Source organism: Monodelphis domestica, chromosome 5, assembly GCF_027887165.1.
Source record: "Monodelphis domestica isolate mMonDom1 chromosome 5, mMonDom1.pri, whole genome shotgun sequence".
NCBI classification, from domain to species: Eukaryota; Metazoa; Chordata; class Mammalia; order Didelphimorphia; family Didelphidae; genus Monodelphis; species Monodelphis domestica.
Genome location: NC_077231.1, coordinates 108,220,627 through 108,248,294, shown reverse-complemented (window position 1 = coordinate 108,248,294; position 27,668 = coordinate 108,220,627). Strand labels below are relative to the sequence as shown.

Genomic DNA, 27,668 nt, shown 5'->3' with positions numbered 1-27,668 from the left:
AAATGATAAGAGAAGATCATTATTGGCCCTTTTATTTCTTTCCTATTTCTGACTCAGTTATGACTGGAAGGCAGTGTCCTTCTTTACAATATGAGAAGGTTGGATTAGTATCTTTCCAATTCTAAATTAATGATCCTAAATAATGACACTATATGTCATTTGGCCCTAAAATAAAGTCTTAAGCCAGCCATGTCAAGGGACAGGTCAGTTTCATATCATTTTATTTCTCCAAGAAAATCTACCACGAATCATATTAATGTCCAACATTAGGAGAGAATGACCAAAAGGTTTAAGTTAGATATGAATGATTTCTACATTAGAATGAGTAATTAAAGAAGGTACAGCAATTCTAGAGGAATTTTAAGATAGAAATTCTTAGAGAGAACAGAAGATAGAAAACCTCCCTGGCAAAGCTTATGAGCAGAGGAAAGAATTCTATGAATTCCTTTGCTGTATTATCCATAGATAAAGACTCCGGAATGTTGAGGGCTGTCCCCTGCTTGGGGAATGGGCTAGCTTCTTCTCCCCCCACCCTTCTCCAAGGGAGACACTCATTCCTGTCAGAAGCAGAAACAGGAGATTGAGCTAAAGGCCTTCTTACTCTCCTCAGTGTGAAGGGGTACCTGGTTAGGATTACCTAGGTTATGTCTATCTGCTCCCCTAAAATATTGTTAGCCTTTAGGATATGATCAGTTCCAATCTAACGTCTGATTATTGGGGGAAGCAGGAATTCAAGCTCTATTCAAAGCTTGATCCCTTTCCCACCAAATACCACTTAAACAATGAACAAACATAGCAAATAGAAAAGTAGCTTTTTTATTCAAATTGTAGCAAAGCAGAAATTAGAAAAAAAAAGTATAGAGCAGCGTATATACCAGAAAATATAGAATGAAGGAACTCTTGAATTGGGATCAGGGCAATTCAGCTCAACTAAGAGAGAAGGGACACTTTCAAGGTCTCTAGGGTAGCAAGTTGGGGATCAGAACATGATAGAAACTACCAACTCCATTTTTGTCTTCCTTCAGCCTTTCCCTTCAACAACAACAACAAGGTAGGGTTGGCTTTTTCCATATTCCTTCTCAAGACTGGAAGCCAGGAGAGTCTAAAGCAATTTAAAACTTGGAATGTCCAAAGGCCAACTGACTGAAGAAGGCTGGAGTGATCTACTCTCACCAACTTCACCTACTGTACTCCTCTTGTAGAGCAGGGTACTCATCTCCTCTAGTAAGGAGCGAGATACATACAAATGAGCTTTGGAACTGGAGTTGCATTCCTCTAGGCCAAAATCTTTTGCAAAGATCAACTAGTACAAGTTCAAAACATGCAAATATACAGTATAAACATCAATATTAGTTATTTAAAACAACAAGGATAGTTTCCTTGGCATCCTAGGCAACTATCCTTTGGTACTGTTGGAGATGAAATATACAAATATATGTTAAAAGAATGTATAGTGGCAGCTAGGTAGCTCAGTGGATTGAGAGCCAGGCATAGGGACAGGAGATCTTGGGTTCAAATCTAGCCTCAGGTACTTCCTAACTCTAACCCTAAGCAAGTCACTTAATCTCCATTGCCTAGCCCTTTCCTCTCTTGCTTCCAGCCTCAACCTATCCTTTCACTCTTGTGGTTCTGGATGTTCTGAAGTCAAATACCTCAGAACCAGCTCAGATGTTCATGGGAACTTCTTGCTTCAATCCCCTAGTAAGCCTCTGCATACTTTGCATTCCTGGTCAGTGAGAGTCAAGCCCTTTTACTTTAGTTCTTCTTTATTCTCTGTATTCCTCAAGAAATTACAACTTTGGAGCCACCTCTTTTGGGTTCCCTATTCTAAATAGTTTTTTTTTTCTTTTTGTCTTGTAAATCCAAACTCCTGGCTGCCTTTTTGTTTGTGGTGTGGTGACTCAGAGTTAGAAATACCAGTTCCTACAGGTGATTAAAAAGACACTGCTCCATGATAGGAATATTCCTATATCCATGATTGTGCAGTTCTTTACTGAACTTTGCCTTCCCCTTGGTCACTGTCCTAAAAATCTTTTGTCTGGGTCCATGCCTTCTCACTCTTATCAGTTGCTTTCAGGAGCTCAGATTCCTCTTTTCCTGAAGCAAGATGAGTGATCTCTAGTACTACATCTCTGCAGATAAAACTGAAATGGTTCCAATCTCATATTATAGAATATTCCTCTTCTTTGACTGGAGCATTCATGAATGGAATCTCTCCTACCACTGAAGCAAGTTTTCTTCCTTCTTCCCATTTTTAAAAATACATTTTTGCCTACCTGACTATTCTATAGACTTTCTTCTTCTTGAGAGACCACAGGATTTCTTTTTCTTTTACCATAATAAGCCTTTAACTTAATTAAGTTACATTGCATATTCCCTTCTATCTTCTTTTCCTGCTTTTTATGTGCCTTCCATTTTGTAATTTAGCCTCACCAAAATCATTGATTCATAAGAAGGAGGGGTGTTGTGTGATTTAGTCTATGATTTTTTTCAGGCCCTTTTTCTCCACCATCACTTTTATTCCCATTTAGCTTTCAACTTTATCTTCCCTTCTCATAGATGGTCTCAATATATATTCAGATTTTTTTCTCATAAAAATCTAGTTTTTCTAGGAAAGTATGTCTATTGGCAGATTGTAAACTCCACAGTGCTTTTCAAATGTAGACTATTCGAAATTCCCTGGATCAGTGCCCAGATAATCAGAAGAATCTTGCTGGTGACCCATTTAGAAAAGTGCTACAGATGAAAGATTAAGAAGCCAAGAGACTGTCAATGTCAGAACAGCATCAACACAAATAATTGTGTTGGAATGCTGGTGACCATAGAGAAAGATGATTGGAGATTATCCATACCTTGCCTCTACCCCCTTCTCTCTGAAAAGGGGAAGGAGTCTAGTCCCATGAATGTATCATTCTTCCATTCTTTGCTTTATCCGTTTTCCCAATGGAGAGGAGGAAAGGGAAACCTAGTTACTTTGTTTCTTCCTCCTCCCTCAAACCCATGACTGAAAACTATTTAGCTCTATGTAGAACTATTATCTCTTTAAGGATACTATTTTGAATTTTCTCAGTATGCAATTGATATTCTGTTTAAAGTTGAATAGTTATTTGAGGCCAAACCAATTTTGCTTACTTAAATGTAAGCAGAGAGATTCAGCAAGAAAAGAGAACAGAGCCAGTACATTTTTGAGGTTTCAGAGACATAATTGAGATTTTGATAGTGCTAACTGATTGAGCACTAGAGCCACGTGTTTAGCTGAGACTAGATTTCTTTAGAGAGGAAAAGAGAATAATTTGGGGGACCATCATTACCTGAAATGTGACCTAGTAAAAGAAGGAAAAAGTCCCAGAGTGAGTAAAGCAATCTGGTTCAGAAAAGACAATCTTTGTGTCATGTGAGGCTTGAATTGTAAGCTCCAAACCCCAAGTGGAAGTGGGAAGAGATTACTAAGGAAGAAAGATATGCCTCTATGAAAATGGGAAAGAATGAGTTCTTCCCCTTTGCAAGTTAAGAGGTGATTAACAACTCAGCCTGCTTTGTTTGCAAGAGCCATCTGCTGAGTTTTACGTGTATGTGTGTGTACATGAATGCACACGTATAAACACATGCATACAGGCACACATACATACATAAATACATGTACACACACACATATATATAATCAGCAGCAGCTCTGACTTTAAAGGAGATAAGAGAAAATGGTTGCTGATAAGGGTGAATGTGGGTGGGGCTGCCCATTCAAAAGCATTGTCACCATGTCTGAGATTATAATTACATTATAAAAATTATAATGTACAGGTTCTTCCCTTTGAGCATCTGAGAATCCCAGGGTTGGAAGGAACCCTAAAGTGTTGTCCTTAGATCCAGGCAAGCAGTCTGTCCTGGCCCATGCTCTCCTAGAGGGCTCTATTCTTATCAAATGCACAAAAATTTATTCAGATAATATGAAATACTCAGAATCAAACAAAATAATTCATAAATGACATGAACAACCAAGCAAATGTTACCTTGTTTGTGTGGGATATGGTCTAAATTAAGACCAACAACTGTTCTGGATTATGTGCTATGAAGGTAATATAAAGGAGGTAGAAGTATGTCAGTGGCAAAAGTTGGCTCTCCTCTAGGTACCAGCTGACACATTTCTGCTTAAGACAAGCTTGGCTCCACTCATAGCAGTGTCCAATTAAGCCAGCTGGGGCTTCAGAAGCTACTATAGTTGCTGATTAAGGTGGAGGTTGAAGGGGAAAAGGACAATTTTTAAGATTCTCTGGTTGATCTGCACTGAACTTAAACCTCTGCCAGTGTCTCCTCCAGCCTGAGGAGATACTACGTGCTAAACACTCAATTGTGGGCTCTATATGATTTTCCCCTGTCCCAGGACTCAGATTCACAAAATACTCTGTAGGCATAGAAAAATGGCCTGCCCAAAGGCATTTTGGATATTTTCTCCAACAGGAAGATGAAAGAGTCTCAAAATGGAAGGGATTTCTCCTGAGGGGCCCCAACAAAGAACCCACCCTTTGGACTCTGATCAGAAGTGCTGATTCCTCTTGAGATAGGAGTCATGAGATGGGAGACTAAGCCAACTCTAACCTGTTCTCTTCTCTTTGCATTCCTAGCCTCCTAATCATCTCACTGATTCCTCTCAGCTAAACCTCAGCCTTGGATCACTTTCCACATTTACCACCTTCATTCCCAAACACATGCTACTGAATGGATATGGAGGCTATTATATAATCATTTTGCCTTGGTCCACTACAATTTTGTTATGCAACCTCAATTAGGCCTCACTGAGGGCAGGCCATCTTACTTATCAACTCACTATCACATTCTTTTCATCCCTCCCCAAATTTTCTGTGGTCCTCCTTCCTCCCATTCTCTCAGTTAAAAAGCTTGCTTTATATTTTAAGGGGGAAAAGGAGGCCATTTACCATGAATTTCCCTCTTCTCTCCTCCTCCTCCTCATCTCCTATCACTCAGATGTCTTCAACCTCCATCTTGTCCTTGACTACTGTCTCACAAGATGAAGTGGCCTTAGTCTTTACTAACGTTAACCCCTCTATCTGTTCAAGCAATTTCATTTTATCCCATCTCCTCCCAAAGACTGTGCTGTCATTTCCATCCTATCAAATTTTATCTTTGAATTTTCTCTGTTAATATCCTCCCTGATGTGTACTTTGTCCTCCCAAAGTGTGTTCCAGTCTGTTTACTTAAGTGCATGGCTACTACAAACTCTTTATCAGGGTTCCCTCATGGGTGACACCGCAGCTTCCCAGGATTTGGGGACTTTTGGGGAACACATCCACTCATTCACCTAAGACCATGAGAACAATCTTCAAAGAGGCAGAAGTGACCAAGCATGGGGGAGACAAGGAAATCATTAATCCTTTTCTTTGCTTTTTAACAACTTTCCCTTCTGTCTTAGAATCAAGACTGTGTATTAGTTCTAAGGCAGAAGAGCAGTAAAGGCTAGGCAATGACAGTTAAGTGAGATGCCCAGGATCACATAGTTAGGAAGTGTTTGAGGACAAATTTGAACCCAGGACCTCCTGAATGTATGCCTGACTCTCTATCCACTAAGTTACTTAACTGCCCTGTCCACTTTTTTCTGAAAAAAAAAATCTCTAATGAAGAGGCCATTCTACTATTGGATAGTCCTAATTATTGGGAATATTTTCCCTTGACATCAAACCTAGATTTCCTGTGTGCATCTTTCCCCCCATTCTTCCACATGACCATTCTTCATTTCCTTGAAGATAATCTGTCATTTCCCCTCCCCTATTGAGTTTTCTCTTCTCCTCCAGACTAAAAATCAGCAGTTCCTCTAACCAGTGCTCATTTGACAAATGATTCAAGGTTCATCATCCTAGTTTGCCTTCTTCTGCACAATACACAGCTTGCCAGATACACACACACACACACACACACACACACACACATGGGTATGGATGGATGGATGTGTACATATGCATACCCATACATACATATATATATATATATATATATATAATGTGTGTATATGTATAGTTATGAGTGAATATTTTTATATTCACTTTTAGGATAAGGACCAAAGCTGTAATTTTATTGGTAAATAGGATCTCCAAGGTGAGGAAATATCCTCTATCCTCTACCAATGTAGTCTGCATCTTCCCTGTAATTTAGAATCGTAAAGAGTTCTCTAGAACACTGAGAAGTTTTGACTTGGTCAAGGTCACTTAGCCTTTATGTTTCAGAGGCAGGACTTGCAACCCAGGTCTAACAAGTCTCATGCAATTATAGTCCAGCCAGAGAGGACTAGGTGCTACTCTCCAGACTCTGTCAGCTATCTCCTGGCTCTATGCAGTCTGTCCCCCAATCCTGGAATGTTCTCCCTCCCTTTCCATCTCAAACTTGTCAACAGCTTTTTTTCCTTCCAGGTTCAACTTAGATGCTACCTCTTCTCTGATCTTCCTAGGTGCAAGTTCTCTCCAACTTAAGTTTTTCTTGAGCTCCTTACTCTTATCATAACCTATTCTGCATTACACTTATTTGTGTAAATCACAATTCATATATTCCATGAGGGCAAGGGTTCTATCTTAAACTTTGTAGTATTATTAAAGAATGCTATGTATCCGGTAAAAGTGAAATAGTCCCAGGGGAAAGTAGGTATCTCATTGAATTGAGAGCCAGGCCTAGAGATGGGAGGTCCTGGGTTCAAATGTGACCTCAAACACTTCCTCACTGTGTGACCCTGGGCAAGTCCCTTCACCCCCATTGCCTAGCCCTTACCAATCTTCTGCCTTAGAACCAATACACAGTATTGATTCTAAGATGAAAGGCAATGGTTTTTTAAAGAGAGAGATAGTTCCTGTCCTCAAAGAGTTTATATTTTACTAGAAGGAGGTAATATGTTCAAAGATTAGTAAATATAAGTTATATGCAAAATGAAAACAGTTGTTTGGAATAGGATTAACAAATGGAGGAATCAGGAAAGGAGTTGGTACTTGAGCTGATGCTTGCAGGGTAATAAGGGTTCAAGAGGCAGAGAGAGGTCAAGAGGGAGAATATTCCAGGAATGGGGGACAACAGACATAGTGAAAAGAGATAGGATGTTATGAATGGAGAACAGCACGCATGGCTAGAGTTTGAGGAAAAATGAGCTGAAATCATCCCAGAAAGATAGATTGGAATCAGATTGTGAAGGCTTTTAAATGTTAAATGTAGAAGACTTTATATTTGATCCTAATGCCAGTCTGAGAGCCACTGAAACTTCTTAAGGAAAGAAAAAAATGTGATCACATCTTTTATCCTTTAGGAATTAGCAGTTGTCTGGAGGACAGATTGTAGAAAGGGGTGGGTGGAGGGAGAATAATTAGGAAGCTATTACTATCATCCCCCAAGTGGTGATGAGAGTGTGGAGTAGGCTCCAAATGAGTGGTTTCCTGCCCTAGTAATCCAAATTTAGACTCATTTCAGCCCTGTACAGTTTAGTGTTTTAAATCACAATACTTACAAAAAGTGAATGTTGTAAACTAATTATATTCTACATCATTGTGTGATGCGTGCTCATGAATTTTGTAATATTTTAAAACTCATCTGTTTATGTAGACTACGACCCCAATAACCTAGCAGTGATCTTATTCAGAGTTCATCTAATTCATCTACATGCTTCCAAAGCTGTCATTACTTGAAAACATCTAACCCACTTCCTCCCAAGGAAGCCCAGTCTATTTGGGGATAGCTTAAATTGTTAGAAAGATTCTCCTCTTGCATCCACACCAAATATCTCTTTGCAACTTCTATCATTGGCCCAGATTCTGCCCTGACAGCTTAAGCCCCAGTTGAATCTCTCTTCCGTACGACAGGACCAAAGGCCTTTTATAACTTAGCCCCTCTCTTCCTCTCCAGTCTTCTTATACCTCACATTCCTCCCAATATTCTTTGATCCAGTGGCATTGGCCTTCTGGCTGTTCCTTGAACAAGACACTCCATTTCCTGATTTGGGGCATTTTCTCCATCTGTCCCCCATACTTTAATATTCTTCTACTGATTTCTGGCTGTCGTCTCCCCTGACTTCCTTTAAATTTCAAATAAAATTTTACTTTCTACAGAAAACCTTTCTCAGACCCTTCTGATTAATTTATTGTTTCTATTTATCCTATAGAGAGTTTGTTTGCACATAGTGGTCTGCATATTGTCTCCTCCATTAGAATGTGAACTCCACAAAGGTGGAAACTGTCTTCTGCCTTTCTTTCTACTAGTACCTAACACTGTGCCTGGCACAGAGTAGGAACTTAATAAATGCTTTTTAATTGACCGACAGTCTTTCAAACACACCAAACCAATGCCATATCCTCTGTTTGCTCTTCTCTAGACTAAAAATCCCCACTTCCTTCAAATTATCCTCTATAGTGTGATGTTGTAGCAGTCCACCCCTAGCTATGGGCAAGGGGAACAGTTGGTATATACAGATTGTCTTAGAAGAGAGTATGCTCAGTCTTGAGCATGCTCAGTATTGCACGTGGCTGGGAAAGCCTCTGACCCTTGACCCCAGCTTCCCCCAGGTTAGGCGGGAACACAGGTTTCTTTGTGCTCACCTGGTTAAGAGAAACCACACCTATACCTTGTCATTAACCAATGATGATCATCGCTATGTACTGTGTATATTTGCATATCAAAGAGATTAAATAGGGCCCATCCAGCTCCGCCTCTCTCTCTTCTGCTCTTGCTCCCTTCCAGCTTACACTGATGGCTGTCCTCGCTAGAGCCTGGCCTTTGGCCAGGCTCCATCTTTAATCTTTCTCTATCATCTCTCTGACCTGTGTGGTATTGAATCTGGATCTCTGGACTGGTAAAAGCCTTCAGAAGGGTCCTTTGATCAGATCTTGGCTGAGGCTCATTGGTAATTAATAAAGACTCATTCCTGCCACCTCATATCTCTACTTTGACTCCGTCATCCCCCTCGTGGTATCCAAAACTTCTATCCTTTCTCTATCTTCCTACCTTAAAGCTTCTCTCTCCCCTCTGAGGAAGCTTTAGATGTCAAGTCTCTCCACCATATTGGTTGTCTATTTCTACACTCTAGAATATAGACATTCTTTACCTTATCAAAATGTCTTTCCTAAAATGTCTTACTCAAGTTTATATACAGACAATATTCCAGAAAGAATCTTATGGGGGCTGTGGACAACAGGAATATCACTTCCCTTGTTCTGGACTTGATAAGTCTTAATACAACCCTAAGATCACCTAAGGATTGTTGGCTATCAAGTCTCCCTCATACTGAGCTTGCATTTCTCATATTGTTGGGATGGGGAGCAATTTACAGTGTTGTCATTTTAGTGAGCATCAATTGACACCTAACTGGAAACAATAATAATGACTGATATGAGAGAGGCAGTAGCCAGAGACATTGGAAGGGAGAAAAAGACTATAGAAAAGAGGGTAAAAGGAGAAGGTTAGGATAAATGGGCAGAGACAGAGGTAAATTGGCAGAGTTGGACAGGAAATTTCAAGGAGTTGAATTGATCTTCCAACTTGCCAGTGTATCTCTCAATGATATGGAAGGAAAGGGACTCCATCTTCACCATACGAGCTTTAATTTTAAATCTCTCTCATAAACATCCAAGTGGATCCTCCTTCAAGTTCACTATAATGCTGTTTCCTTTCCCACTGACAATGATGGATATGAGCATTGAGGTCTGTGATTTAAATGAATTTCTCTGTTCTACTAGGATTCGATTTGACTTTCATTTTATTTCTAAAGATAGAGAATAGAGATCATCTTGTCAGATATAATATAATTGAAGCACTTACCTCCTGGCCACATTCTACCAAGGGAGGAAGCAAGACTAGAAATCCCTGAAGAGAAAAGTATACTTGACATGTTAGTCTGTGTAGTTACTATAGATTTTAGGCTCAGGCCCAAATCTCCTGTTGCTTTCCTTTATTCTTACTTTCCATTTCAGCAGAGGGCTCTCATTTATATCCATATCCAAGCCCCAGTCTTGCCTTAATCTGGGATTTGCCTGTGCACTGCTAGGAAGTTTTCCCTTATTGAAGCATGACTCTAAGTTTTTTCTTCTGGAAAACCCTCTTGTCTCATACAATCACCTTATTTTAAAAAATAACTTATTTTCCGAAGGTGATTTGAAGATCAGTTTCCAGAGACTAATTTCTTCTATCACGGTATCACAGGAATTTTTGAGTGACTAACCAGATCTAGTCATTCACAAAATACCAGTTGAATACTTTCTCCTGATCTGCTAATTATTTACATTTCTCAAACTCTTTTAGATTTTTAAAAGCAATTTTATAATGTCCTTTTTACACTCAAGCCTAATATTTGACTCATTACCTTATTCATTCTCTTCCCACTGAGTACAAAGGTAAGACATGTTTTTAATACTTCCTTATATATTAATACAGTTGTAGACTCTCTCCTAAATCAATTAATTCTCTCCAAACCTCCATTCCAATTTATTCAACAATTTGCCATTCTTGCATTTTCTTCCTTTCTGACTTTGAATCATGAGGACTTTTCAAACTGAATCTTGAGATCTGGGTAAAGGAATGAACAATCGCCTTGTCTTCCATGCACATGGCCATCTCTACCCCTCTGGTGCTTATTCTCTTCTTATCTTTGATAAATGCAGAGACATGTCCCAAACAGTCTGAAAGATTTAGGAGGCCTATGAAGTAGAGGCTGTAGCTTGAGCACTGGAGAGGTCAACCGCCAAAAAGAAGATAAAATTAGGCTCTTTGATAGAACAGTGCCCAGAGCTGAGATGAAGTGTGAGATGCAAAAATAATTTCTATTCTGAGGAGGTTTAGGATACCAGTCTCCCTACTACAATATACATAATGAATGATCCTCCATCTTCTCCAGAAAATTTCTAATGAGGCAACCACTCTATAATTAGATAGTTCTAATTATTAGGAATGTTTTTCCCTTAGGTCAAACCTAAATTTCCCTTTTACAGCTTCAACCTATTTTTTCCTTTGTATCTTTGAAAATTATTGTGTTCCCTTCTGTCCCGAGTTTTCTCTTCTCCAGACTAAAAATCACCAGTTCCTACAAACAAGACCTGGCCGCTCTGTAGCAGTCGATAGAGTGTCAGGACTAGAGTCGGGAAGACTCATCTTCATGAGTTCAACTCTGGTCTCAAACACTTATTAGCTATGTGACCCTGAGCAAATCACTTAACTCTGTTTGCCTCAGTTTCCTCATCTGTACAATGAACTGGAGAAGGTAACAGCAAATGACTCTAGAATCTTTGCCAAGAAAATCCAAATGAGGTCACAAAACATGACTGAAATGACTAAAGAACAACAACCAATATTCATTTGTCACCAGTTTAAAACCTTCTGGTTTGCCTTTTCCTGAGCAATCCGTAACTTCCAAATCCAAATACTTTTCCCCAGGCAAATGCTCCCTATAAGTAATAGAACATAAGTTCCTTGAGGGTAAAGATTGTCTTAACTTCTGATTGTATCCTTTTATACCCATAGTACCTGACACAATAAGTGCTTAATGAATGTTTTTTTTCATTCATTCAAGATGGGGCAGGCCATGGCCTCAAAATAGCAGCACTCAAGTAGAAAGAGCTAATAAGGCCACATAACCAATTAGTTGAAGAGCAGAGGCAAAGCCCCATATCAGTCAGAACTCTTTTATTACACACTAATGCTTCTCCCAGAGAAAGAAGAAATTCTTACATTGTTGATTAGAGGAATGATAAGTCAGCAGGAATGTTAGGAAATTAATTGAACCACATTTGTATTCTCTGAATGCTACATAATGCCAGTTTGACTTTGGTTTGACTTTCCTTGGCTCCATTTCTCAACTCTTAATTACTTTCATAACCTTTAATTACTTCAATAAAACTTCCTAGAACATACTTCCAGTCCCCAGCAACCCTGCAGTACCCCACTGACTTCCATTTTTGAATGATGACTATTTAGGGGCTGCCATCGAACCTCTCAGTTTCTCCAGTTGCTCATTAGTTTGCCGGATTTTAATTCAAATTGTCCCTTGATCTATTCATTTTTTATTTAGCTCCTTCTGATGATCCACCTGAGTCACAAAATAGAATTGTTCTTATCTATGGTGATTTGGGGTTTATAATAATACACGACAACAACCAAATGCCTAAGACTAACATTAAAGATCTGTCTTAGCAAATATCTTGCTGACTGAATATCACATGCATAGTTAATAACAAATCCACCTTTTAAACCAACTTCAATTTTGTCCACTGACTTCATTTTCTAGGCACATATCTTTCTCTTTAAGTGTCTGAGTAGACTGTTTTTCTTTTCTTTTTTTTCATGAATTAGAACTGGGAAGTGTTTCTAACTCTGGGGAGAAGGATCTCTTCAAAAGTCATCTGTTATTTAAAATGACCAGGATAACATTACTAGGGAATTCATGAGACCCTGGGGTCAGCTTCTAGCTCTGCCCCAAACTCTATGTGTGTAATTATGCACTTAGAATAGTTCCTAGCACAGGGGCCACTGGATAGGATTGAGAGCCAGACCTGGAGACAGGAGGTCCTAGGTTCAAATCTGGCCTCAGATACTTCCTAGTTGTGCAAGTCACTTAACCCCCATTGCGTAGCCCTTACTGTTCTTTTGCCTTAGAATCAATGATTCCAAGATGGAAGGCGAAGGTTTTTTTTAAAAATACAAAAATTTTTTAAATTGAAAGAAAAGAATAGTTCCTGGCACATAGTAGATAATAAATAATGTAAAAGAAACAGTGTAAGGCTAAAACCGTATAATTCTAATTTTTATTTTCTCCCTTCCTGGCTGGTGCTATTTTAGCATAATAAAAGCAGTAATGGGGAGCCCAAAGCTCTGAGTAATCTGGGTTGAATTATTTCCATGGCTGTACTTTAGCCTTAGAGTTTATCTAGTCTAACTGTCTCATGTTAGAGGTGACGAGGCCATAACCCAGATGGGAGAACTGGCTCATCCAAGATCATATAACTGCTGGAAATAGAACCTGATTGTTTATCTTATTTCCCAATTCACTTGTATTTCAATTATATTAACATTTAGTTCCTTTTTCATCAGAGAGTCTGATTGTAAATGGGTTGCCAACGGCTGGCCATTGTTTGTAGTTTTATCACAGACCTTGATTTTTGGTAAAGTTCCATGCCTACGCCTGTTTTAAATGTTTTTTTAATGGAAAATTAAGTGTAACAAGCATCAAATAAATGCCTGCCATGAGCAAAGCACCAAACTAGGCACTAGGGATAAAAAGGCAAAGTCAGGAGTTCTTACTCTCTCTACTTTTTTTACAAAAAAAATATAAATACAAAAATATACACAATAAATCCAAAATAATTTCAAGGAGTCTTAAAAGTGTTAACAATTGGGGAATTTAGGAAGGCCTCAGTGTAGGAGGTGACACTTGGGAACAAATATAAAACAATTTTTTGTCTTACTGGAGTTTTTATGTATCTAAATATTAGTAACAGTCATAAAAGTCAGAAATTATGAATCCCTTCCCCAAATAAGGTATGATCTCCTGTAATGCAGCTTCATTTAATTTTTGTGATTTCATTTTTGTATACTTAATAAATGATCATAAATGTTTTCAGCCATTAACAACAAATATAGATTGGGTCAGTTCAAAAGTTGACTTTCATTCTTTTGCTTTAATGCAATTTTTAATCATTTAATTTTTAAAAGATTGTTATTAGCTAAAAAAAGAAGACTAAAAATTCTGTGAATTTAAAGAAGGGGAGATATTACTGAGAGGCAATTCAATGCAGTGGGAAGAATACTGAATTTGTAATTGGAAGACCCATGTTCAGGCTTTTTTCCTATCTTTTCTCTTCCTTTCTCTGCCTTGCTCTGCCCAACCTTGGGCAAGCCACTTCTCTGTAGGCATCAGTTTCTATTTTATTTATTTATCTTAAATTAAATTAAATTAATTAATTTAGAATATTTTTCCATGGTTACACGATTTATATTTTTCCCTCCCCTCCTCCCACCCCCTCCTGAAACCAATGAGCAATTCCACTGAGTTTTACATGTGTCATTGATCAAGACCCCTTTCCATATTATTGATATTTGCACTAGAATGATGGTTTAGACTCTAAGGTTATATCCCCATTAACCCATGTGATCAAGCAGTTGTTTTTCTTCTGTGTTGGCATTAGTTGTTTTTTTGTTTTGTTTTGTTTTGTTTTTTAAACCCTTACCTTCAGTCTTGGAGTCAATACTATGTATTGGCTCCAAGGCAGAAGAGTGGTAAGGGCTAGGCAATGGGGGTCAAGTGACTTGCCCAGGGTCACACAGCTGGGAAGTGTCTGAGGCCAAATTTGAACCCAGGACCTCCCATCTCTAGGCCTGGCTCTCAATCCATTGAGCTACCCAGCTGCCCCCTTTAGCATTAGTTTTTTAAAGTTCTTCTCAATTCTAAATCTGTGATTCCATTGTGAGGATTCAAGAATGTTTTCAGGGACAGTATAAAGCTTGATAAAGGATGGTAAGATTTGAATCTGGGTGAGTACACTTAAAACAAGAGGAATAGTGTGGACAAAGGGATAAAGTTGGGGAAAAGACAGATCTTTCCAATATTTGTGGGTTGAAATGAAATAGTATGGGCTTATGCTATCATCTAAAACAAGGTGCCAAAATGATAGCTCATGACACTTTCCAAGTTTGCAGAATGCTCTGTAATAACTCAGCTGGCACTAGGACTCAGCTGTGTGTTCAGGTATCTAAAAGGAGGGCATGAAAGGGTCCTGTTTGGACCCTGAAGCCTCTCCTAAAAATCTCCTTCCCTATCCCTACACCGCTAATGGATAACTTGTTGGGTAACAGGTACTTATGGACTCTGAAGTGAATAAGCTGCTCATTAGTCAGAACACACAGAAAAGCTGCTGCTTGCTCTAGGGCAAGACCTTGGGGGCTTTCGTGCCTTTAAAAATTGGAGCAATTTGAATTACAGCACAGTCTCCAGTGGCAAGGAGCTTTGTGCTGAAAATACCATGCCATTAGTTTCACACAGAGACTGACTCCTTAATCAGCTCCTGGATAAATATGAGGACTGCTTGGAGCACGTTTGTTCCTATAAGAAACAATTCCTGCGTGTGGTTCTTTTATCTCTGTTTGTCCTTTTCCTTTCTTTCGGGCTCATAGAGGAAGACCCTGGATTGTAATAAATTGCAAAAAGCTTTTCATCTAAGCTTGCCTCCTTGCTTGACCTGCCCTGTTACTTCCCCTTCTATTGATCCTTCCATGATCCTCAGATCCTGCCATTTCATTACTTTTGATTATTTGAAGAGGATCAGAAACTGAGATGTTGGAGAGGAATCTGCAGCTATCTAATCTAACCCATAAATAAATAGTCTGACCACTACTTCTCAGTCTCCTTTGCTGGATATTTATCCCAGTCGGGTTTGCCAACCATGGATGTTCCCTAATGCTTTGTGCTGGGCCCTCTTCTCCTCCCTTCTATGCTTCTTCAGGTGGTGTTCTCATCAGCTCTCATGGATTCAACTGTCACCTTTACTCTGATTGAATTTGTGTTTAGGGGCAGCTAGATGGTTCAATGGATATAGAGCCAGGCCTGGAGACAGGAGGGTCTGGATTCAAATTTGATCTCAGACACTTCCTTAGCCGTGTGACCCTGGACAAGTCACTTAACCCTAATTGCCTAATCCTTTCCACTCTTCTGCCTTTGAACCAATACTCAGTATCCATTCTTTTATTTTTTATTTTTAAATATTTTTTCATGTTGCCATGATTTATTGTCTTTCCCTCCCCTCTTCATTCCCCCTTCCCAGAGCCAACAAACCATTCCACTGGGTTGTACTTGATACCAATTTCCATATTATTCATTTTTTGCTATAGAGTGATTTTTTAAAGCCTAAACCCAAATCACACACCCACTCAGTATCAATTCTAAGACAGAAAATAAAGGTTAAAAAAATGCATCTAATTCTAACTTTTATCCTACTCCCAAGCCTCAAATCTCCAACTACCTATTGGATATCTCAAACTGGATGTCATTGATATATTTTTAAACTCAAGTTGTCCAAAACTAAACTCCTTATTTCTTTCCCTAAAATCTTTTCCTCTTCCTAACTTTCCAATTACTGTTGAGGGTGCTGTTCAGTCACTGAAGCTCAAAACTGAGTGTGTTATCCTCAACTATTTTTTGTTTGTTTGTTACATTGAAGTTTCCAGGTATCTCTCTTCCTCTTTCCCCACCACACACTAGAGAAGGTATCATCTCTCTCTCTCTCTCTTTCCATATATATATATATATATATATATATATATATTTATATATGTGTATATAAATATACACACACATATAAATACTATAATATTCAAGTATCTGTTGTATATATATGAGAAAGTGGAAATGGTATTTATGATTTTGTAGTTAAGAAAACAGTGCCAGGGCCTGTCCAAATACATAAGCAAAAATTGCTTTTGAACTCCTGGCTCTTTTAAATACTTGACAATTATATTTACTACTGTTGGATATTCATACTAGCTATTCCTAAAGCCTGAAAAACACATCATCAGCATCTTCATCTATTAAAATTCTTGTGTTCCTTCAAGACTAGTCTTTGGTGTCACATATGCAGTAAAGCTTTCTCTTAACTCTTACTCCCCCAAATTGCTAGTGCTTTCTTTTTCCTCAAAATACTTTATATTATTCTTATCTGTAATATGCTACGTCTCCACAAAAAAAAAAGCAAGCTTTTTTGAGGGCAGGATAAGTTTGTTTATCTTTATATTTCTGGTCTCTACCACCATGTCTAGGTTCTCATAGCAAGTGCTTAAATGGTATTTGTTGAATTGAAATATATGTTGAGTGTGACAAAACTTTAAAGGTACTCAAGAATTCATTTTTAAGATATCTAAAATACAGAAATATGCTACTCTTGTAGAAAAAAAAGGGGAGATGCCATTCGGACAACAGTATAATTAGGCAATAATTTTACTCTGGCACAGACACATCTAGAATACTGTGTTCAGTTCTGGGTACCATACTTTAGGAAGGAGATTGACAAACTAGAAAGAATCCAGAGTTAAACAAATTGGATGGTTGAATGTACTGATTTTAAAATGTTTATATTTTCAAAACGATTTTCACTTAACAAGCATTTAAAAAAAAATCTCACTTTCTCCTTCCCCTTCCATCTTCATTCATTCAAACCATGGAAGTGAATAGAGGGGGCAAAACACATAGCAAATCAGAGGAGAAGATTCTTCTACTCTTGGACCTCCTTTAGATTACTCGATTTCTGAACAGGAACTTTGGAAAGTCTTTTCTGAAAACTTCCTGAATCTTACTGAGTTGGTCTCAAGCAAAGGCCATTGATAGATTGTTTAACATGCTCCACCTGACATGTAATTATATGGAGAAGAGATGAGCTTTACAATCCCATAGTCCACGAATTGTTTCTAAATATGTCTATTCAAATGCTATAAAAAGTCCAGTTCATCATCTGAGTCCATCAGCTCAGCTTCAAGGGCCATTGCACATGATTAGGAAGTACAAAATTAAGCAGTCAATTATGCTGAGTATGGACAACAAAGAGTAAATTGACAGAGGAATTGTCAAGGTTGGTTTGAATGAGAAAGTGGATATTGTCTGTTAAACTCTCATACTAATATGGTATCACATAACCACAGAATATTAGGAGCAAGAAGATATCTCAGAGGCCATCCATGTCTGATCAGAATCTCTCCTCCAACTTTCCCCAACAAATTAGTCAACCTTTACTTGAAAACCTTATATAAGAAAAAGTCCAATCCTCATTTTCCCACCCCAAGCAGATTTTAACTTCTCCAGAGCTCTAATTTTTTTGTACTTGTACCTGTTCAAAGAAGACAAAAATACTCATTAAACATTTATTATGTAATAATCTTGTGTGCTATTTTTATCCATTGCTTTCTAATTTTTCCTATAGGAACCAGAAGGGGGAACCATTCCATATCATAGGCCTTCAAATACTTGAAGACAGCTTTCAAATTCATGCCCCCACCCAATACATCTTCTCTTCTCAAGGCAAAGTATTCCTAGTTCCTTTCACCAGTTTTTAAATGGCCTGATCTTGATGCCCTTCTCCATCCCAGTTTGCCTTTCTCTGAATCTTCTCCAGCTAATCAATGTTATTTGTTTGTTTGACTGTATTTTCTCTTAACTTCCCTGGCCCCAATGCATGTAATACAAGCAAGAGCAAAAGAAAAATGACATAGAACATTTTACGCGAATGTGAAACAAAATTAAGAGATTTTGAAATTATTTAATATGTCTATTAACTTCTTTTATTTATTGATTTAATCTGCCTAAAAGTTTGTATTCAACATATTTTTTTCCAATTTAAACATTATTTTATTTGGTTATTTTCAAACAATATTCCTTGGAAACAAAGATCCTTTTCTCCCCTCCCCCCCTCCCACCACCCCTCCCCTAGCCAATGCACTATTCCACTGGGTATCACATGTGTCCTTTCATCAAACCCATTTCCATGTTGTTGGTATTTGTATTAGGGTGTTCATTTAGAGTCTCTCCTCAGTCATGTCCCCTCCACCCCTGTAGTCAAACAGTTGCTTTTCCTCGGTGTTTTTACTCCCACAGTTTGTCCTCTGCTTATGGATAGTGTTTTTTCCTCCTGGATCCCTGCAGATTGTTCAGGGACATTGCATTGCCACTAATGGAGAAGTCCATTACCTTCAATTGTGCCACAGTGTATCAGTCTCTGTGTACAATGTTTTCCAGGTTCTGCTCCTTTCCCTCTGCATCACTTCCTGGAGGTTGTTCCAGTCCCCATGGAATTCCTCCACTTTATTACTCCTTTGAGCACAATAGTATTCCATCACCAACATATACCACAATTTGTTCAGCCATTCCCCAATTGAAGGGTATCCCCTCATTTTCCAAATATTCAACATATTTTAATAATCTCACCCTCTTAAACTATTCTGTGTCATTGTTGATTATAAGTAATTGTAATCATATGAACAACAATTGTTTTTGGCTTGGTTTTCTTCTCTCTGCATCATTTCCAAAAATCTTGCTGTATTGATGTTTTTCACCTTTGTCGTGTCTTATGTCACAAGAATATTCCCTTTGATTCAAATATCATCATTTGTGAACCATTATTTTTATTATTGGAAATGTATTTTGTTTTCAGGGTTTGATATGTAAAGTATTTCCTCCCACATTAACCTCCTTATAGTCCCAATAGAAGAGCCAGAGTACAAACATTTTTGTAGTTCTTAGTGTACAATCACATACTGTTTTTCAAAAAGGGTGGACTAATTCACAACAACAACAATGCAACAATGACCATATTTTATTTTTACCATGGCTCTACCAGCATTGAATTTTGTTGTATTTTGATGGCATATGTGTAATGTCAGAATTGTCTTAATTTGTACGTCTCTGATTATAAGAAGTTTTGAACTCTTTTATAATTTGTTTTTCCTCTTTCTAGAACTTCTTGTTCATATCCTTTGATAACCTTAGGTCAATTTTTTCTTATCATATATATATATATGTATATATATATATATATAAAATATATATTGAGCAATACCTTATAAATTTTGAATGTAATGTTTTTTTCTCAAAGGTATTTGATACAAAAGTTCTTCTCCAGCTTATCTTGTTTCTTCTTTTTTTTCTCTTCTTTTCTTTTTTTAAACCCTCACCTTCCATCTTAGAATCCATACTGTGTATTGATTTCAAGGCAGAAGAATGGTAAGGGCTAGGCAATGGGGCTTAATTTGACTTGCCCAGGGTCACACAGCTCGGAAGTGTCTGAGGCCAGATTTGAACCTAGAACTCTAGGTTACACAGTTCTAGGCTTGGCTCTCAATCCACTGAGCCACCATGCTGCCCCCAAGACTTCCTTTTCTCATCTCTAAAATAAGGTAAGTAAGCAAGATCATTGCTAAAGTATCTTCTAGTACCAAGAACAGAGTGATAGCATCTCATCATTGAAAGGGATTTTATAGAGCTGAAAAGGATTTCAGAGCTCATATCTCCCAAACCTTTCATTTTACAGATGAGGAAACTGAGGCTCAGAGAAGATAAATGACTTGTATAAAGTCATGCAGTTATTAAGTGGCATAGCCTGGATTTGGACCTAAGGATTCTGACTCCAGGAACAACACTTCTACTGCACCACATCTCATGTCTTCATAATGCAATATAGACATTATTTTACAAATGTGGAAACTAAGGCCTAGGGAATAACTTGTTCAAAGTTACACAGTTAGTAGAAGATGTGAACCTGGTATTCTATGGATCTGTGATTTAAGAAAAATATCTCATACTTAGGAACTTCTACAAATAATTTTTTATTTTTCTTCTTTAAAGAAAATACAAATCTTAAAAAAAATCCTTAAATATATTTATCCTTTGAATGTGACAAGTGACCAATCCAACAAGAATCTTGAAATGGTAATACAAAATTTGGAAATATTCATTTGCAGTTGAAAATAGCAAAATATATGGAAATATGTTTTAAAATGTTGAAATGAATGTTAAGAATTATTTCCCCATTTAATTAGAGGAAAATGTTTTATTTGAACTTAAAAAAAGAAAATTGCAAATCACAAAAATTAAGGCATTTTTCTTTTGATAGCTCCAATTCTTCAATTTTCTGGAAGCAGATTTCAAAGACAATCATCCTCATTTAAATCCAATTCTCTATCAATTTGAAGATAAATTCATATTGGTTAGAGACACAGGGATATTTAATGAACAAACATCCAAGAAAATATTGAGATTATACTATAATCCAACATGAGCTTTATCCTCTTCCACTATACTAAAGATGCAGATAGTAACATTTATTTATTTTATTTATAGAGCATTATGTCTTATCTGAAAGTAATCCTAATTATTAGATAGTCTAATTATTCCATTTTAGAGATAAGGAACTATAGGCACAGATTTTAAGCAGTACAGACAGCACTGGATACTAACGTACAATGGAGGATGAAAAGATCCATTTTCTTTGCAAAACTTATAGCCTAGTCAGAGAAATGAAAATCCTACTCTATTATTTTACAGATAGAGAAACTGAGGCTCAATAAAGAAATTCATGGTAGGCCATTTGGTTAGTAAATAGTAAAGCCTGGGATTCATATCCACTACTCTTTCTACTGTTTCTGTCAAAAGACAATTTCTCATCAATTGACATTATTTTTTTTTAAATAATATATGTTTATTTATATTTTAGTTAACATCTTTCTTAAAAGAATAAAACTATTTTTCTAATTATACAACATTTTGGTAAAGAAGTAAAGAAGTAATTTGGTAAAGAAGTAAAGAGGTAAGAAGCAAGGTATAATTTCCATTTTATATATGCATAGCTGGACATTCTTGTATGTCTTCCTTCTTTTTTTTTTTTAAATATATTTTATTGGTCATTTCCAAGCATTATTCGTTAAAGACATAGATCATTTTCTTTTCCTCCCCCCCACCCCCCATAGCCGATGCGTAAGTCCACTGGGCATTAGATGTTTTCTTGATTTGAACCCATTGCTTTGTTGATAGTATTTGCATTAGAGTGTTCATTTAGAGTCCATCCTCTGTCATGTCCCCTCAACCTCTGTATTCAGGCAGTTGCTTTTTCTCGGTGTTTCCACTCCCATAGTTTATCCTTTGCTTATGAATGGTGTTTTTTTCTCCTGGATCCCTGCAAGTTGTTCAGGGACATTACACCGCCACTAATGGAGAAGTCCATTACGTTCGATTATACCACAGTGTATTAGTCTCTGTGTACAATGTTCTCCTGGTTCTGCTCCTCTCGCTCTGCATCACTTCCTGGAGGTTGTTCCAGTCTCCATGGAACTCCTCCACTTTATTATTCCTTTTAGCACAATAGTATTCCATCACCAACATATACCACAGTTTGTTCAGCCATTCCCCAATTGATGGGCATCCCCTCGTTTTCCAGTTTTGGGCCACCACAAAGAGCGCAGCTATGAATATTTTTGTACAAGTCTTTTTGTCCATTATCTCTTTGGGGTACAGACCCGGCAGTGCTATGGCTGGGTCAAAGGGTAGATATTCTTTTGTCGCCCTTTGGGCATAGTTCCAAATTGCCCTCCAGAATGGTTGGATCAGTTCACAACTCCACCAGCAATGAATTAATGTCCCTACTTTGCCACATCCCCTTCAACATTCATTACTTTCCTTTGCTGTAATGTTAGCCAATCTGCTAGGTGTGAGGTGATACCTCAGAGTTGTTTTGATTTGCATCTCTCTGATTATAAGAGATGTAGAACACTTCTTCATGTGCTTGTTAATAGTTTTGATTTCTTTATCTGAGAACTGCCTATCCATGTCCCTTGCCCATTTATCAATTGGAGAATGGCTTGATTTTTTGTACAATTGATTTATCTCATTATAAATATGAGTAATTAAACCTTTGTCAGAGGTTTCTATGAAGATTTTTTCCCAATTTGTTGTTTCCCTTCTGATTTTAGTTATATTGGTTTTGTTTGTACAAAAGCTTTTTAGTTTGATGTAGTCAAAATTATTTATTTTACATTTTGTGATTCTTTCCATGTCTTGCTTGGTTTTAAAGCCTTTCCCCTCCCAAAGGTCTGACATGTATACTATTCTGTGTTTACCCAATTTACTTATGGTTTCCTTCTTTATGTTTAAGTCACTCACCCATTTTGAATTTATCTTGGTGTAGGGTGTGAGGTGTTGATCTATTCCTAGTCTCTCCCACACTGTCTTCCAATTTTCCCAGCAGTTTTTATCAAATAGTGGATTTTTGTCCCAAAAGCTGGGATCTTTGGGTTTATCGTATACTGTCTTGCTGAGGTCGCTTTCCCCCAGTCTATTCCACTGATCTTCCTTTCTGTTTCTTAGCCAGTACCAAATTGTTTTGATGACTGCTGCTTTGTAATATAGTTTTAGGTCAGGGACTGCAAGGCCCCCATCATATGTGTTTTTTTTTCATTATTTCCCTGGATATCCTTGATCTTTTGTTCTTCCAAATGAACTTTGTTGTGGTTTTTTCTAAATCGGTGAAGAAGTATTTTGGTAGTTCAATGGGTATGGCACTAAATAGATAAATAAGTTTGGGTAGGATCAATTGACATTATTGATGACAAAATATTTTAGAGTACTTATGGGAGCAGAAGCCTTGGTTATAACAATAATCATTAACAATTTTGTGAAATTGGAAACTAGGGGCCATTTGAGAGGTGCAGGTTCAGCAACGTCATGGAAGTCAACCTGTGATGTTAGCATCTTCTCTGAAGTTAAGCAGAAGCCTTTTCCCTCAATATATTTGTCTGACATGATCAGAAACAGCATCATCTTACCAGAAGGGACGTATACACCTAAAATTATATTCTCTTACAAATGAGGAAACTAAGAAGCAGAGAAGGGGACTGGCCTAATCTCACAACATATACACACTGGAGTTCCATAATACTAAGAGTCTGGCAAAAGGAAAATGTATTTAAATATGCCTAGTGTTTTATATTGTCAAGCTTTTTATTTTTTAAAAATAAGATTTTATATTAAATCAGTTGAAACTTAAGCCTATCCCATTTCATGATCATTTTCATTATTTTGCTCAAAAGTGTAATTTTTATTTCCTAACAACTAGCTTTTGGAGAGGATAAATTCAAATTTGTCTCCTCCTGTCTTCTATTTCTGCTTAAGCTATTCTCCTTTAAAATTCTGACAATGAGAATTAATAACAATAATTTTAGGCATTTGTATTGTATTTTAAGGTTCAAAAAAGGCTTTACTTATTGTATTAACTCATTTGATCCTTATCACAACCTTGTGAGGTAAGTGCAACCAATTTTACAGATGAATAAATCAAGGCTGCAGAGATTAAGTGATTTGCCTAGAATCACACACAGTAATTGGCTGACACAGGATTGTAACCCAGGTTATCCTGACTCCACACCCCACACTTCTTCCACTGGGTCACCAATCTGCCTAGGAATTAGCTTGCTCAGATTCTCAGCTTCAGTTCTCCTCCAGCAGTAGGCTACCCTATGACAAGCAGCTACAGAATGGAATATAGACATTGAGTATCATTCACCTTACAATTAAAGACTAGTTCAAGTCCTAATTCTACCACTTAGTAGTTGGGTGACATTGAAGAAGGTCACTCCCTTGTGAACCATTCTGGATGGCAATTTGGAACTGTGCCCAAAGGACGATAAAAGACTGTCTGCCCTTTGATCCAGCCATAACACTGTTGGGTATGTGCCCCAAAGCGATAATAACGTAAAAGACTTGTACAAGAATATTCACAGCTGCGCTCTTCGTGGTGGCAAAAAAATTGGAAAATGAGGGGATGCCCTTTGATTGGGGAATGGCTGAACAAATTGTGGTATATGTTGGTGATGGAGTACTATTGTGCTCAAAGGAATAATAAAGTGGAGGAATTCCATGGAGACTGGAACAACCTCCAGGAAGTGACACAGAGCGAAAGGAGCAGAACCAGGAGAACACTGTACACAGAGACTGATACGCTGTGGCACAATTGAATGTAATGGACTTCTCTACAAGCAGCAATGCAGTGATCCAGGACAATTCTGAGGGACTTATGAGAAAGAATATTATCCACATCCAGGGGAAGAACTGTGGGAGCAAAAACACAGAAGAAAAACAACTCCTTGATCACATGAGTTGATGGGGACATGACTGGGGATGTAAACTCAAAGCAATCATCCTAGTGCAAATATCAATAATATGGAAATAGATCTTGATCAATGACACAAGTAAAACCCAGTGGGAATTGCTCATTGGCTAAGGGGGGGGGGGGGTTGGGTGGTGAAGAACATGAAAAATGGAACCATGGAAAAATATTCCAAGTTAATTAATTAAATTTAAAATTTCAATTAAAATAAGGTCACTCCCTCTCTGTGGGCCTCAGTTTCCTCATCTATGAAATGAAAAGGTTAGATAAGATCATTACTGGAGACTCTTTTAGTGCTAATATTCTATGACCAAATTAGATATTTGTCAATTGCTTAGCACAATAGGGGCTTAATAAATGTTAATTCTCCTCCCCCTTCTAATACTGTATGATTCCATGACCAAAGCTTACTAGAGAGATATAGTAAGTCAATAAACATTTATTAAATGCTGACTATTTGCTAAGTGCTAGGAATGTAAAGTTAGGCAAAACAAAGTCCCTATTCTTAGGGAGCTCACAGTCTAATGTAGGAGACTCCGTGCTCCTACCTATGTACAAGCAAACTATATACAGGATAAAATGAAGATAATTAGCAGAAGAAAGACTTCTTGTAGAGAAGATGGGATTTTATCCAGATCTTGAAGGAAGCCAGATGAGCTAGGAGACAGAGATGAGGAGGGAGAGCATTTCAGATGTAGGGAACCACCAGAGAAAATGTCTAGAGCAGAGAAATGAAGTATCTTAGTCATGGATCAGCCAGGAAGCCAGTGAACCTGAATTAAAGTGTATGAGTTAGGAAGTGAGGAAGAAGACTAGAGAGGAAGGATGGGGCTAGGCTATCAAGAGCTTTCATTGCCAAACAGACCATTTTGTATCTGAACTTGGAAGCTGTAGGAAGTTCCTGGAGTTTATGCAATGACATGTCAGACCTGTGTTTTAGAAAAATCCTTTTCGTGACTGAATGGAGACTGAATTGGAATGGGGAGAGACTTGAGCCAGGCAGCAGGCTATTGCAATAATCCAGGCGTGAGGTGATGAGGGTCTACACTAGGATGGTGGCAATGGATTCAAACTTTCTGCCTCCAGAGTTTCATACTTCCCTCTGCGCCATTACTAGGTTACATAAGAATCAGGAGTGGATAACTTCTGTGGCCAACTGGGTCTCTGCCTAATGACCTTTGGGATCAGCCATACCTTTTATGTTGTTCCAGGATCCATGTAGGGAGGAACTGCAATAATCTGCTGCCCCTAGAAACTCTGCCTAATGGCCTAGACAGATGAGCATTTGTTTGATTTGTTCTGTCAGGCTCTCCCAATCCTGTTTCTGGTATTAGAAAACAACACCATCTGTGTGGGATTGGCCAGTTTGGAACATTTATGAACAAGATCATTTTCATTCTCTAATTCCCTCTGTTTCTCAAAAATTCAGAACCTTCTTCCTCACTTCCTAACTCATACACTTTAATTAGTTCCCAGCTAACTAATCCAGCTAACTCCCATCAAGAAATAGTTTGGGAATCTTCACACCAAAGGGGCAGGGGAGACTTTAGAGGTTATCTAGTCCAACCTCCCTCCCCCTCTCATTTTACAAATAAGTTCAGTAAAGGCCAGAGAGGTGACCTAATTGCTGTTCATGGAGCTAGTTTGTGCCAAAGCTCGGACTAACTTCCACTATGTTTAGATGGCTATCATTGAGCCAGGAGAGAAGGAACCAGCCAGGAAAGGAAGATGTTGGTATAAGAAAATCTCATTTTCACTCTTGAGTCTCTGTACCAAGTTCCCACAGAGTGGTGAGATTCTTGTTAGCAGCTTAGTACCAGTCTAGTCTACATTGCAAGCCCTTTTTTGGTATTGTAACAATACTAGTGGACCTTCCCAGAAAAAACACAGTGATTTCTTGCCAAGAATTCTATTTGAATTTCTAATAGACAAAGCTTCAAAGTGGACAAGTGACCCTCCTGATACAAGTTTGCACAAAAGAACATTAATGACTTTAATCCCATGACACTTCCAAAAAACTAAAAGGAAACCTTTAAAATTTGGGAGGGAGAATTAGAAGTCTAAACAATAGTCTTAGAAACTCAAAAACTGTGTTACAATTTTTGTTTTTATGTAACAAGTTTTTGATGTTTGTCATATACCTAGCACTGTACTCAGTGTTGTTGGGCAATACAAAAGAAATAGAAGACACTACTACTTAAAAAAAAAAAAAACACTTACCTTTTGTCTTAGAATCAAGACTGTGTATTAGTTCCATGGCAGAAGAGTGGTAAGGGCTAGGCAATGGGGGTCAAGTGACTTGCCTAGGGTCACACAGCTGGGAAGTGTCTGAGGTTAGATTTGAACCCAGGACTTAGATTCTAAGTGGAAAGGCAAGAAACAAGGAACAAAGGAAGTCATTAGAGAACTATACAAGACATCAAATAATTAGCTTATAGATTGTGTGGTAAAAAGATGAGGACAACTCAGTAGTAGAAATGTAAAGATGGTGCTCTAATGATTATCTTGTCCTATTTAAAGGTGAAACAGGGCTTTGCTGTACATGCTCAGATGACTAAAGTTGGAGGAACCCATGTGGGAGATGGCAAATACGGATTTTTAGGAGAACACTCTCTACCTCTTGGGTGGAAACAGCTCTTCTTTCCATTGACTGCAACCTGTTATATCTTTAAAATGACCAGATTGGGATAATCTTGACAGTCGGTCTGTCTCTTTCTCTCTCTCTGTCCAGTAGGGGCAAAGGTCATATTTTTATGAAGCTTTGGCACCATGTACTGAGCTGGGAATAAGGGAAAGACCTAGAGGCAGCTGATGTTGCAGTAGATGGACTTTTGGGCTTCAATCAGGAAGTCTAGAGTTCAAATCCAGCCTCAGACATTTACTAGCTCTGTGACCCTAGGAAATCACTTAACCTCTGTTTGCCTCCCTTTTCTCAACTGCAAAATGGGGAATAATAATAGCACCTACTTTGAGGGGTTGCTATGAGGATCAAATAAAATAATATTTGTAAAT

At 37.9% G+C, this 27,668-nt stretch overlaps 1 protein-coding gene across 1 annotated transcript in view; it reads left to right on the top strand.

Annotated features, from left to right (window-relative positions):
• UCN3 (urocortin 3) overlaps positions 1–27,668 on the top strand; it is a 52,617-nt gene that overhangs the window by 585 nt on the left and 24,364 nt on the right. The gene's annotated exons all lie outside the window — the stretch shown is intronic.